The sequence below is a fragment of the Pinus tabuliformis genome, chromosome 7 (assembly GCF_031772625.1).
Source record: "Pinus tabuliformis cultivar Carrire ecotype Pingquan chromosome 7, CPIR1, whole genome shotgun sequence".
NCBI lineage: Eukaryota > Viridiplantae > Streptophyta > Pinopsida > Pinales > Pinaceae > Pinus > Pinus tabuliformis.
This window is the reverse complement of record NC_142293.1, coordinates 1,252,480,021-1,252,493,949: the sequence shown is the minus strand read 5'-3', so window position 1 is coordinate 1,252,493,949 and position 13,929 is coordinate 1,252,480,021. Positions and strand designations below refer to the sequence as shown.

The following is a 13,929-nucleotide window of genomic DNA, read 5'->3' as shown; positions in this document are numbered from 1 at the left end:
ATATCAAGTACTGTGTGATGTTTCGCCACTTTAAGTTTGTGATGTTATTTTAGGAAAACCTTAAATGTTAAAACACCACATTTTTTATGAGTTTCATCCTCATAATTCCATCATTACTCTCAAAATTCAGCTCTACATGATACTAGAGGTAGTCCCAATTGCTGAAATTTCATTAATCTTAGTAAAATAGTGCCCAAAGGTAATCTCTCAAGTTGAAAATTTTGTTATCTTCATTGTTCAACCATAAGGTGAATGGAAGGTAAATACAACCACCACAACCTCTCCAAGAGGCCTATCTACAAAACATAAATAAGTGGACAACATTGTAGATACATACAAATATATTCACTCCACCTGTGGGGGTCAAACACTCAATTGACTTGATACGTTGTTCTCTTTTACCTAATGGCCAAATATATAGATACCCTCTCTCCGAAGAATGAGGAAATAAACCATGAGATTCATGAGATCATCCAAAAGGGCCACATTTGAATGAGCTCCTTACCTTGAGGGACTCTAATGTGTTGTTGAAGAAGAAGGATGGGACATGGAGACTCTATATTGACTATAAATCTTTGAAAAAAATCACTATGAAGAAAAGATACCTAATCCACAAGATTTAAAATCTTATTGACCAATTTAAGGGTGCCAAGTTCTTTAGTAAAACTAATCTAAGTCAAGTGACCACTATGTTCCAATTGAACAAACGCATGTATGGAAGATATCATTCAAGTCTAAAAAAGGCCTTTTTTAGTGGTTTGTGATGTCCTTCGGCTTGACTAGTTCTCTAGAAATGTTCAGGAGGATGATGGATTATTTCCTACTACCATTCATAAAATATTTGGTGGTTGTATATTTGGATGTGATCGTCACGTTCAATAGAACCTAGGTGGAACATTTGCAAAACATTTAATAGGTCTTGAGCACCCTGTGAAAACACAAGTTGTATGCCAATATGGCGAAGTTCTTGTTTGGCATACAAATAATTCAATATTTGGTATAAATTATGGATGAAGATAGGTTGCATGTGGACCTAGCCAAGATCCAAGTCATTCAATATTGACTAGTGCTAACAACTTTTACAGAACTCCATGGGTTCTTGGGCCTTGTTAACTTTTACTGAAGGTCTGTGTTGGGGTTCTCTCATATCACTTGGCCCTTAAGTTAAATGACCTGTAAAAAAAATATTTCATGGTTTTAGTCATAAAAGAAAGCATTCAAGGATATGAAGCACTTCCTTCTCTCTGAAGCAATCCTCATCATGCCATACTTACAAAAACCATATGAGATTAAGATAGATACCCCTGACTCATTTAGAAAGGAAATCCAGTGGTCTATCAAAGTGAAACACTCTCATATTATTTAGAGAGACCATTTCTATGAAAAGGATATGTGCTCCATCATGCGGACCTACCAAAAATAGAAGCATTATATTATGGGGAAAGAGGAAATCATCCACACTGATCATAGGTGTCTGTAATTTATGTTGAGACACGAATATTTATAGAATGACTGATATAGGAATGGTCCACATACTTCAAAAAATTCCACTTGAACATCAAATACAAGAAGGGTGGCACTAGTCATGTCACAAGCTATGTTAGTTAGCCCTCGATTGTGGTGCTTACCACGATTCTTAACTCTTATGGGAAAAATACCTATAGGTGGCCAAAATTATACAATAGTGAATCTGACTTCACTACCACATACTAGATGTTGAGCATAGGAAAATAGGTTCTAGACTTCCACCTACATAATACACTCTTATGCTACTTGGTCCACCTTTGTGTTCTTTCAAGTGAGTTTTCCAAACTAATATGGGAAGCACATTACAGTTAGGTGGAAAGGAATTTTGGTGTGGAGAAGATAGTAGTGGTACTTCAAAAGTATTTCTATGAGCTAAAGCTTCAATAAAATGTCCAATGGTATATTAGATGATGCACTACATATGTCATTGCTAAACCAACCATCAATAAGCAGGGGTTGTACACTCCTTTACCTACCTTAGACAATCCTTGGGAGTCAGTATCCATGGATTACATGTCATATTTTTCCATCCACTAAGCATGGTAACCATTTCATGCATGTGGTTGTTTTTAGGGTCCAACCCTAACCTCTTTATTTATGTAATAATCCCAAGGGGCTGAGTCAAAGTCATAGTTAGTTAAAGAGTCAATAAATCCTACATTAATAATTGTAAGTGGTTGACCTACATTATAGAAAAGGCACCACAATTAGTTGGAAAGGGGCCATAATTAATAAATGAAGTGGGTAACCCATGTTATGCAAGGGACCACTAGTAATTAGGGTTTTGGATGTCATTTAGCTATAAATAGTCTTAGTTAGTAAGGGAAATGATCATCGACTCTTATTTTAATTGAGATCCACTCTATTGGAGGTTACTATTAATTTTTCATAGGGATACATTGTCCTTTGCTTTGATAATTGCATTTCTTCATTACTACATTAATTTCACCCCATATCATCATAACATTATTAAGATCTACACCATTATTCATTAACATATGCAATTATATAGAAATAACAACATCATCATCATCATCAATGCAGCGGAACGTAAAGGATCAAAAAACGAAAAGCATGCACACACATAGATACACTGAGATTGGTCCGAGACCAGGGAAAAACCCACTATGGGGAAAACCCTTGCAAATATTCTTCTTCTTAGATTGTCATCAAATGATTCAGCGAAAAAGAGTAAAATTATCCATAACTTTATCAATGCAACAAAAACAACTATGATATCCATGAAATAGATCTAATCATGTTTATAATCAAAACCCTCGTTCTGATGGCTGTAATGTGTTGTCAGAAATTGAAGTCAATTGTTGGATATTGGGGTCACTGTGTCGAACACTATTAAACACTGAGCAGAAACTTCAGAATAAAAATATATCATCCAGGAGTTCCAGACGCGGGGAGGAGGAGCTTTGTGAGTGTCTATAGTAGATTTGGACGCTCTCTGCATAATTGGATGAATGCGTCTAGAACAGATATGGATGCTCTCAAGTGAACTAGATGAGGGAATCCAAGGTCAAACATACCAAAAATTGCTTCAAGCCCTAGACACTCTCATAAGGCTGTTGTGCAAGCATCTATGGCATCTCGGACACTCTCAAGACCACTATGTGTGAGGGTCTGGGAACTAATATAGCCCGATCTGATCCTCAAGCCATGGACGCTCCCATAACTCACTGTGCCAATGTCCAAGGCTCCCTAGACACTCCCATAAGTCTGTGTGATAGTGTCTAGGGACTAAAATTTCCAGTTCTTTCCCAACGTCCGGGGATCAGAAAACCCTAAGTCAGAGCGAACCTTATGCCCGTGATTTCAGACCCTTGCACAAACTCTTTTTGTCGAACTTGTGCGTACCAAGATAATAAGAGAGGATAAGATATCATGATTGAATGTGTCCAAATGAGTTTGAGGTATCTTCTATTAATAGGTTTTCATAAGGGTCCACTTGGGGTTAAGCTTGACCTAAGAAGTTACCCATGTGGTTAGGGCCGACCCATTCCATTATACATGTAAGAATAAAATAATTCATAACTCAACTTCCTCTTGACCAAATTGGGTGATATTTAGGTCAATTTTTTCCCTCTTGAAAAGATGAATCTAATGAAATCATCATATCGGTAATTTGAGCTATTCAAGGTGGAATTTGATGGCTGTTGTAAAAATTAACACTCCCTCTCAACTAGGGAGAATTCCACCTGCCAATATTTGTCCATTGATTAATATGTCATTTTGGAATCTTCAAGTGTCATCACGTATCATCACGTATCATATATGTCATGTAGTCATTGTGCCATGTCCATCTCTAGTGTCTCATAATCACAAATCATCAATTTACATCTTGATCTATCCTTTACTTATTCTTGCTTATCTCTTGATTGTTCTTGCTCGTATGTTGAACATTCTCGGATCTAGAAGAAGAAGAATTTGTTACCAGATGGGAGCTCAAGCTACCACCGTCTATCTATCTTCATGCTACCTAGAATCTCTGCCAACGGGCTGCTACCCGGAATATCATCATTGATCATCATCAGAGAGCATATCATGAGGGAGCACGTCTCAACCTGGAACCACATCGGGGAGAACATCTCAATGGGGGAGCTATACATCTACAACCCCATATCTAGCAATAGGATATCCAAACACATAGGGGAGCATATCTCGACCCTCAGATCTCATCAGGGATCTTACCCTCAACTTGGAATCTGAAAAGGGGAGTAACTCTCAACCCACTCCTATTGCCCACCGATCTTCCGAACAATGACTCTTAGTAGTCATGTGGTAGAACACCTATATCATAATTGCCTTGGGTTCTACCTTCCAATTACACTCTCAACTCGTTGGCCAAACAAGGTGAGGTATTCCCAACAAGCCCTACTTCTGGGTATGATGCCAACTTGGGTATACTCTGCAAAGACCAAACAAAGGAGCAACATTCTCTGACCCTACAAAGATAGGGGAGAAACATCCTCAACCATATGGGTAACAGATAGGGGAAGCACCCTATTTTCCAGAGTTACCTCAACCCCAGGATCCGTCCATATCAATTCCTCACCTTGGGAGCTCAAACAGGGAGGAAGATTTGGCTTAGTGTCCTCGATTAGCGTTTCTCTCATTATACTCAAATATGGTATCATCTTGTCTCAATAGAAGTTGTTTCCTGTTCATATAGAAAATAAAATAAAATATCATGTTAGTTCATATATATTCATATAAATCACAAAATGATACCATAATCATCCTCCCTCTCAAGGAGGTGCCAGCCACAAGCCTGCGCTTGTTTCAAACATCTGCACCATCTCAATGTATGAGAGTAGCTCAGTCCCAACTATAAATATGGGACTTCCTACCAATAAGATCCCACTCTTTGTCATCATAATGTATTCATGTCATATCCAGATCATGCGCAGACAACTCTCTAAGGAGCTTCTTCATCTCGCCTCACATCTAGCCATGCTAGCAACATCGTACTCCTCCTCAATCAGACTATGGACCTCTCGTCCAATATATCATGGCAAATCTCATACTAAAGAAACATTCAAATGTGCCTAACAATAATCTCTATCAACAACAATGCATCCATGTAGTCACATATCATAGGAGAAATATCTCATTCAAAAATAGAACACCTCATGCAGATATTTCAAAGCATGCTTGGTGGAAAATATATGTGAATGAAGTAGCTCAATCATGAATTTATTCAGGTTCTATGCACATCATATATATACAATTGGATGTTTAAAACATAACATCAATGCTTCAAGAAACTGTTGGATTCCATGTCAAGTTCGATAACATATTTGAACTTCAAATCGAAGTATCCAAGAATTTTCATTTTCATTATTCAAAACATTTTCCAATTTCTTTGTAATATGGAATTTCTTTCCCAAATTCTAGAAATCGATTCATCATGCCATGATGTAGAAATTCTGCAAATTCTCTACAAATCTCGCTCTGAGACCATATAGAAAATCTGATTGTAGATTAACCAGATAATGCAATATACTAAAGCAAATACTATAATCTACTTCTACTGTCAAACTTACGGAAGCTTAAAATTTGAGCAAGATCGAGCTGAACACATATAATCAGAAGAAGAAGAATCAATGCACATGAAACACATAAAATACTCAAGGGAAAGCCTTAGCTAAAAACCCCACTATCTGTATTATCATACACAATGGAAATACATTAGAATCATACAAAGCCTTAGCTCTCATAGCTAGCCAGCTCTCAGTACAATCCTCCTGGATGCTAACAGGCAATCAAAGCTTCTCACAAGTGTTGTGGGGAAAAATGCCTATGCAGGACGATCCTATCCACCTAAGGTGTGACAGCGCCTTAGCAACAAACATATACATCTACTTCGGTTTCTTCCTTTATGAAATGTAAAAGAGGGGAGATTGGTAGACTTACTGTTATCTTCCGGTTGTCCCTCGATCTAGATCCTCTTCTCTTTGGGTGTCCACAGCTACTTGCCTCCTCGCTTGCTCAAGAGAACAGTTACTTGATTCCCACGAGATCACAAGAGAACAGCTACCTGTGACAAGAGAACAGCTACTTGCGACAAGAGAAGAACACAACACAAAGGCAAATATACATATTCATAAATGATTCAGGATTAGAAATAAATCAAATATACTAATGCAAATCATACAAAATACACCAGCATATAGGAAAGAACCAAGATAGCTTTATTGATTGATAACAAGGTTCAGGAAGAGATACAACCCATAGGGCTCCAATCCAGCATCTCCTTCCCAGCAGAATGGAATTCCTTCTTCAGCTCCCTTCAAAGCATTAAGCACCCAATGATTCTAGTCTCAAACTAACAGCAATTCTTTGCAATAACAAAATTCCAGCCTCTCTTTGACCTCATGGAGAGAGATCTATATATAGGAGTTTTGGAGAGAGGATGAGTCAGCTTGTGATCTGACTAGTGTCCTCTCCCTCTCTCAGTTCTTGAGTCCACTTGGAGGTTCTTGCTTCCACTTGGAGATTTGGAACCTCTTACTCATCACCAGTCGAATTCCTTGATGCAAGTGTCATTTTGGAAGCTTCCTGAGCATTGACACCTTGAGAAATGAGCCTGCCACTTGTCCAGTTACGCTCAGCGTAGGTAGCCTTTGTTGCAGTTGACATTCAACGCAGGTAGACAGTGGAGCAGTTGACATTCAGCGCAGATGCTTAGTGGAGCAGTTGACATGATCCAGAATTGCCTTGTTTTTGAGTGTTTTCAGGTGGAGAACTTTTTTGAATTGCTGTGGTTTGCTGGCCTTGTTCCTCTAGGGGTAGGAACAACATGTTTAGGGACTTTGGATCCCTTGATTATGGACATTTCATGCTCAATGCTGTAAGGCACAAAAATGTCTATAACAACAAGCCTTCTCCTCTGCCCTCCAAGCTCGTATTTCCTTGTGCAGTTTTTCCTGGGTTCTCCTCCTGTAACCAAATGGAACACTGATCTCACACACTAGTCTAACACACTGTCAGAACTACGCAATCCTCAAGGAATGATTCCTTGAGTGCATGCATGAGTTTTCTTTATAAGAGAACACATGTAAAATTATGATCCGGATTATCCACAATATTATGTTCAATATGTCAACGTTTTAGGTTAAAGTCTAACATAACTTCCCTGTACGGAGGGGATACATGGAATGAGATTTGTTTTCTCAAAATTTCAAGGATAAAGATAAAGAGAAGAACTGTCGACCTGCAATACTTGAGGTTTATTTATCTGTTCTGGTCGGAAGATTCTTCTCTCAATCGATCTATCATTCATAATCTATCATTTTTTGTCCTGATGATGGACCCCCTTTGGGGTTCGAAACGTCGACATATTGAACATAATACTGTGGATAATCCGGATCATAATTTTCCAAAAATCTACCACATAAGCTTAAAGTCTAATAGAACACATGTAACTGATAGTACAATGTCCTTGACATTTAGTTCAACTGGGTATTTCTCAGAATAAACATGCATGAGTTACTAATGAGGGAATATTCAGTTATCTGGAGTACACTTGTTGAGTGCATGCATGCATCAACTGACTGATAACTCACAATTAGTTCCTCAAACAGTTTGGAACTAATTTAACTAGATTTAACTCAGTAAACTGATCTAACTAATTACAACTCAAATACAACTCAATCTTATCTCCTTAATTAAGGGATAATCTCCTTAATTTAAGGGATAACTGTTGCATGACTTCAGAAAGACTTCTAACTTGAATTTCTCCAACTAATTAATCAATAATGAATTAATTAATTATTTCCAAGCAGCTGTGTTAGACTCGGTCTTGTCAGCCCTCTGTCAAAGTCAAATTCACCAAGGTTCATTTCTCGTCATTTGCAGTCATCAAATTCAATTTTAGTCAACAAAGAGTCATTTAGCTCCTAGGTCTAGGGTTAGTTGATTTGGTCTTCAACCGTGTCCAACAATGCCAGTAGGGAGGTTCCTAATAAGTTTTCACTTCACAATTTTCATCACCAATAAAGCTGAGAATGTTTCTTCTTCAAAACCCTGTTTTGAAGAAGAAATCGTTAAAATTGTTTCTTGTAATAAATATGTAATTTTTCAGTTATACAGCTCTGCATGCACAGCCTCAACCCTCATTTTGCAATGTGGATTACACTCTTCAGAAAGCTTCATCAAATAATGTTGGATAATCCAAGCAAGAGCATAAAATTGCAAGTCATTTCTACATTGAATTTAATTGTAAGGAAGAGTCACCCAGGCATAGAACGAGAACAATTTGGTCAAATATTATTTTACAGAAGCTTGTCTGAAATTTTATGGAAGAAAGTTGGTGCAAATGTACAGTTGCAGGCAGTTCACATTTTGTTCCTCCTCTTAAATTGTCCAACGTTGTTTAAGCTCTTCTGTGGCTACAAAGAAGATATTCAAATGCATTTCAACAATAACAATATCAGCATGGGAATTTCAGGGATGGGGAGGCACATGTGAAATGGTTTTGCAGGCTCTAGCCACCTTGCCAAACTTCATGCTAAACATCCCTGCAAGCAGACAAAGAGTCTCATTATAAAAAAAAATCAAAAAAATGAAAAAATCGTAAAACAGAGTTTGTATCAAAGTTGTCAAAGGGCCAAGTTCTGCAACGTAAACAATGGGTTTTGAAGAAACAAAGATTAAACCATGTCTAAATAAGATATTTCTTAAAGCCATTCATTCATTTGCATCAAGAGTATTCAGAAAATCCAAGTGAAAGTTGAGTTTGAAGTCTGGAGGGACGGAAATGTGTTTTAGAAGGACAGTCTGGGCGACTTTGTCAGCACACGGCACACACACGAGGAGGCGCGGCGCACTGGGAGCCCGGCCACAGTGCAAAAATACCACTGGCGCGACGCACTCAGAGCGCGCGGCGCATAAGCCTGTAACATGAATTTTCTGCCAAATCTTCTCCGAGTTGGATTTCGCTTTCTATCTGTCTATTTGACAGTGTTGCTGGTGTTGAGCCGCAGTCAGAGACTGTATGGAGACAAGCAGATAGGTATGGTGTTCCCAGAATTTGTTTTGTTAACAAAATGGATCGACTTGGAGCAAACTTTTTCAGGACAAGAGACATGATAGTAACAAACCTAGGGGCAAAACCTCTTGTTCTGCAAATTCCCATTGGGGCGGAGGAACATTTTCAGGGACTTATTGATTTGGTGAAAATGAAGGCTGTGTTGTGGTCTGGAGAGGAATTGGGTGCGAAGTTTAGCTATGAGGATATTCCAGCAGACCTTCTAGATTTAGCCACAGAATATAGGAATCAAATGATTGAAACCATAGTAGAACTTGATGATGATGCGATGGAGAAATATCTCGAGGGAGAGGAACCCGACGAGAAAACAATCAAGAGATTGATCAGAAAGGGCACCATATCTATCAGTTTTGTTCTTGTTCTTTGTGGCTCAGCATTTAAGAACAAGGGTGTGCAGCCTTTATTGGATGCTGTTGTGGATTATTTGCCTTCCCCTATTGACTTGCCACCAATGAAGGGAACAGATGTTGATGATCCAGAAGTAACCCTAGAAAGGCGTGCTAATGATGATGAACCATTTGCCGGATGTGCTTTTAAAATTATGACAGATCCCTTTGTAGGATCTCTTACATTTGTCTAAGTTTACTCTGGTGTCCTCATAAATGGATCATATGTACTTAATTCCAACAAAGGGAAGAAAGAAAGAATTGGGCGTTTATTACTAATGCATGCAATTAGTCGAGATGATGTCAAGATTGCTGTGACAGGGGATATAGTAGCACTTGCTGGTTTGAAAGATACAATAACATGAGAGACTCTTTGTGATCCTGATAAGCCAGTTGTGCTGGAGAGAATGGACTTTCCTGAACTTGTTATTAAAGTCGCAATTGAACAGAAAACAAAAGCTGATGTGGACAAGATGTCTATGGGTCTTGTCAAGCTTGCTCAGGAAGATCCTTCTTTTCACTTCTCAAGAGATGAAGGGAGCATTCAAACTATTATTGAAGGTATGGGGGAGTTGCATCTTGAAATCATTGTTGACTATTTGAAGAGAGAATTCAAGGTTGAGGCTAATTTCGGTGCTCCTCAACGTAAACTACAGAGAAAGCATCTCAAAGATTGTAGAGATCAAGAATGTGGCTATGTCTGAAATCGAGATCTTTTTTGTCGAGATAGATGGTGTAAAGGTGTCCAAAACCATTACTTCGGTGCGAAATTATTTTTCTCAAGAGGTTCCAATCCACTCCGGCGCTACATCAAATGTTGTTTTTAATTTGATTGAGGGAAGTGAGTCTACCCTTCCTCCTATAATCAATTCTTTCAAGTATTACCAGCGACTTCAATCAGACTACCCAACATATTCTCAAGATATTGATGCTCTTAACACTATCGAAAGTAGAGTCGACATAAAAGATTGGATTTTTACTGACCCTTGCTATTTGATACTGTGGAATGGACTTCGTTGTGATAAAGCTCCGGGGAAATAAGAATTTCTGAAATAGATTTGTCGGGAAGGGATCTAACAGGATCGGTGCCTAGCGATTTTGTAAACTTGACTCAATTAGTTAATCTGTCTCTCGACCATAATCTCTTCACGGGACCAATGCCAAATTTGGCCAATCTATCCAATTTGGAGCGATTATATTTACAAAACAATAAAATGAAACGATACTTTCCAGAAACTGATCTTCTAGACGTTATCTTAACGCAGGATTACATTGAAAAGCATTGATGTTACATGCAAGATGTCATCATACTAGCAAATGACAGGGATGTAATTGCCAAATGTTGAATGTAAAACGATTCATCTGCGTATTCATGATCCAAATTGAATGAAAGTGGCGTTATGTCTTAGGTGGCAGTCACTGCATACTTTGGCATTCGATCCAAAGAACATATGTGGCGGATTTGACCAAGATTTTTGCTTTAAAATATTGGAGACCTTTTCCCTTCTGTAAGTGGCAAACGCATCTCCAGAAATTTGATGGCGGTGTACAAGAAAGAGTTCAAGGCAATGAGTGGTTATTTGACAGATTCAGGAGAGGCAATTTTGAAGCGAGTGGAGCATTTTATTCAAGCTATTGGGTCCTATGAGGATAAATATTTCAAAAGTGGTCTTGCCTACATCAGCGCCAGATGGAAAAAGTCAAGCGCGAGAAGGCTCAAAAAAGGAATGGAGATAATATGGATCCCAAAATCAATTCTAAATTCTTAGTTCCAGTGATGCCTTATCATAAAGCATGTTTAGCTTCCAGTCCTCAACTATCACCATATCAGGTGGAGCAACCAAATAGTGGTCAGCTGGCTGCTCAGACTATCCACCGGGAAGATCGCCTGGTTCATGCAACAAAGCTGACACGGGTTAGCAAGCAGCGCAACAGTGTTGCTACAGCCATTGTTAGAGCTGAAGAGGAGGTTGATGCAGAATTTGAAAGGGAGGAATAAAATGCAAAAACAACTTTCACTACTGTCCCAAACATCGCTGAAGAACTTCACCTATAAGAAAAGGATTGAAAGATATACATTGGGGATATTTGAAAATATGCGATTTCAGAGCCCTCAGCTTTGCAAGGCCTCCATAGACAATGAAGAGAGAAAATCCCCAAAGGCAGTTCATGTATCCAAGTCAAGTGCCAATTCAATTAAATATTTTGATTTTTTTTATCATTGGTAGTGGAGTGGCTGGTCTTAGATATGCCCTTGAAGTTGCAAAACATGGGTCTGTGGTAGTCATCACAAAAGCTGAACCACATGAGAGTAATACAAATTATGCACAAGGTGGTGTTAGTGCAGTTTTTGCTCCTTCAGATTCTGTTGAGAACCACATTCGGGATACTATTGTTGCTGGTGCATACTTATGTGATAAAGAGACTGTAAAGGTGGTATGCACAGAAGGCCCAGATAGAGTTAAAGAGTTGATCACCATGGGTGCATCCTTTGATCATGGTGAAGATGGTAGCTTACATCTTGCTAGATGGGGGGGGGGGCATTCTCATCACCGTATTGTTCATGCAGCAGATATGACAGGAAGAGAGATTGAGCGAGCTCTGTTGAAGGCTATTGTTAATAACCCCAACATCACCACGTTTGAGCATCACGTTGCCATAGACTTGCTTACATTTGAGGATGGATCAAATATTTATTGTCACGGTGTAGACACATTGAACACTGGCACTAATGAGGTGGTCCGCTTCATTTCAAGGGTAACTTTACTTGCATCTGGTGGGGCTGGACATATTTAGCCTACTACCACAAATCCTTGTGTTGCAACTGGTGATGGTATTGCGATGGCAGATAGAGCATCTGCAGTTATTTCAAATATGGAGTTTGTACAATTTCATCCAACTGCATTAGCAGATGAAGGTCTACCAATCAAACCTCATACACGAGAAAATGCATTTTTAATAAGTGAAGCTATTTGTGGGGCTGGTGGTATTCTTTACAATCAAGCTATGGAAAGGTTCATGCCACAGTATGATTCTAGAGGAGAACTTGCACCTAGAGATGTGGTGGCACGCAGTATTGACGATCACTTAAAGAAATGGAATGAGAGATATGTTCTATTGGATATAAGTCACAGAGCCAAGGAGGAAACATTGTATCATTTCCCAAATATTGTTGCTGAGTGTTCGAAGTATGGCCTTGACATAACAGAAAGTCCTATACCTGTAGTGTCAGCTGCACATTATATGTGTGATGGGGTTCAAGCTAAACTTCATGGAGAGACACCTATAATGGGTCTATATGTAGCTGGTGAAGTTGCCTGTACAGGACTTCATGGTGCCAATAGGCCTGCAAGAAACTCATTACTTGAAAGCACTTGTGTTTGCACAGAAAGTGTTGAACACATCAGTATTGTTGTAAGCAATGCATAAAGGAGAAGGCCTTGAATGACACAAAAGGTGAAAAAGTCGAGAACCAAGCGGTGAAAAAGGCACAGGGAAGGAAAAAATTCAGAACCCGAAAAGACAAAATCTAAATCAGAGGCATCCACCAGGGCAGAGAAACAAGATTCGATTTCCTATTCTTCACTTCAGTTATGATCTGCGGCTACAGTTGTCGCCTTTTTATTGGTCATCAAAGAGTTTCAAGTGGAATAATGAAACGCTGTTTTGTCTATAGAACAGATGGACGGTTCATTTCATATCCTCAAGATTTTAGTTGTAACAGCTCTCCATTTGGATCGATTTGTTTTCTCATAGTGGAGCTTATTTATTGCATAAAAAGTCATTTGTAAAGGGTTCTGAGTTCTGGGAAACGGTGGAGGAATAACTCAGTGTGTGGCTGTACAGATTAACAGAGAAATAATTAAATGGTGCAACTCTGATTTATAAGATTCTTATGGTATGAGTTTTGGCATGTGCTTTTCTCTCTGTTTCATATGTATCCTGTGATGTCTTGCATTTCATCCATAATCATTTTCAGCTGAATGATTTTAAGTGAGAAAGGTAGAATTCAGTCATTGCTCTGCCTTGAGGAACTGTTCAGTCTTTATGTGTTTCTTCTGCCTGGAAAGGGTTCATACATTAATGCCCTTTTCATCTTTCTTAAACAGTCTTTTCACTCCATTTAGTTTCAATTCGATTGCTAAAATCTCATGCTTATCTTGCCTTATGAAATATCCTGTACCTTTGGTTAAATCTCTGCTCATGCTTTCCTTTGTCCCATACAACCCAACAACTTAATCATTAAATCAAATATCCCTCATTCAAATTTATTTATTAGCCTAAGATCAGTTCCCATTTTAAGTCATCTCAAACCATTTTGCTTATGCATCGCTGAGTGTGACTCGGAGAGAACCCTCTCCTGCTCTGGTAGGGCTAGCTACCAGACTGAGCGTGGTTTGTGGTTACCCTAATTTTTTCCTTCTTTAGCCTAAGGCAGATTTAGGTGCTAACATA

The 13,929-nt window shown here is 38.8% G+C and overlaps 2 pseudogenes; both read left to right on the top strand.

The window, feature by feature from the left end:
• The window catches only part of LOC149251917 (elongation factor G, chloroplastic pseudogene), a 69,954-nt pseudogene extending 59,439 nt beyond the window's left edge, over positions 1 to 10,515 (top strand).
• A 967-nt stretch (positions 10,516 to 11,482) lies between these two features.
• LOC149251916 (L-aspartate oxidase 2-a, chloroplastic pseudogene) lies at positions 11,483 to 12,892 on the top strand (annotated as a pseudogene).
• Positions 12,893 to 13,929: the final 1,037 nt, after the last annotated feature.